Raw genomic sequence first — 1,443 nt, forward strand, 5'->3', positions numbered from 1 at the left:
TTGAGAAGGAGTTTTGGTCTCGTTGCCCAAGCTGGAGTGCAGTGGTGCGATCTTGGCTCACTACAACCTCTACCTCCCAGGTTAAAGTGATTCTCCGGCCTCAGCCTCCCAAGTAGCTGGGATTATAGGCATGTGCCACCATGCCCGGCTAATTATTTGTATTTTTAGTAGAAATGGGGTTTCATCATGTTAGCCAGGCTGGTTTCAAACTCCTGACCTCACGTGCCCACCTTGGCCTCCCAAAGTGCTGGGATTACAGGTGTGAGCCACCGCGCCCAGCCCAGCTAATTTTTAAATTTTTGTAGAGATGGGGGTCTTCCTGTGTTGCCCAGGCTGGTCTCGAACTGCTGGGCTCGAGCAGTCCTCCCACTTCAGCCTCCCAAAATGTTGCGATTACATGCATGAGCCACTGTGGCCTGCCTGTATGTGTTTAGGTGTCAGTCTGCCTCAGCATACCTGAATGTTTGTGAGTATCTAGGGGTGGCAGTGTGTATCTGGGTTTGTATATGGGAGTATGTACCCACGTATTTGGTTGTGCAGTATGAAGTAGAGTGTAGGCAGGTTTGTCAACCCGTGTCTGTGTCTCAGTGTGTTTGTGTCTACATCTATGTAGATGTAGGGGTGAGGGCAGGGGTCTCTAAGAGCCCACATCCGGTTGTTCTCCTATCTGGGCAGAGAACTCTGCCCACATGTTTCAGTCCCTTCCCCTATTCCAGAAGGCCCTGAGTGTGGGTGTTTCCCTCGTAGCCCTGCCCTTAGGCACAGGGCTTGCTGCCCAGGACTGGTGGAGTGTGTGTCTGCAAACACCTAGAGAGGGGCCCCAGCCAGCAGCTCAAACATAAGCAGTGAGCCCTCTGAAACCTGGGGTCAGGAAATCCCTGCTCTCTCAGCCTAGGTCAGTGTCCATCTGGCTGAGCATTTTGTGTTTGTCAGAGGCGGCCAGACAGTTGGGGAAACAAAGCGCGTCTCCACGGCAACCCGCCTCCACCTTCGAACTTGGGCAGTTCAGTGGTTTTGCAGGGTGGGTGGTGAGGATGAGTTAATAAGCCTTCTGCATATGTGCACTGCACCTCTACACCCCAACATACTCAAATACCTCCACACACACTCCTTCCCTAGGTAAAACTGGATGTTCAGAATGGGGAAACTGGTTCCCAGAGAGGGCAAGTGTCTTGTTGCCCAAGGACACACTTAGCAAGTTAGTGGCAAGACGAACATAACCAGAACAAGGTTAGCTGTAGGGCTCCTTTTGCCCCATGTAGTTTTCTCATTCTAGGATTAAATAATTATTTTAGAAAGCAGATATGTATGTATGTTTTTTATATTCTTCATAATTTTTTATTTTTTATTTTATTTATTTATTTATTTATTTTAGACAGAGTCTCACTCTGTCACCAGGAGCCAGGCTGGAGTGCAGTGGTGTGATCTCAGCTCACTGCAACC

This window comes from Cebus imitator, unplaced genomic scaffold (genome assembly GCF_001604975.1).
Source record: "Cebus imitator isolate Cc_AM_T3 unplaced genomic scaffold, Cebus_imitator-1.0 Scaffold51, whole genome shotgun sequence".
NCBI classification, from domain to species: domain Eukaryota; kingdom Metazoa; phylum Chordata; class Mammalia; order Primates; family Cebidae; genus Cebus; species Cebus imitator.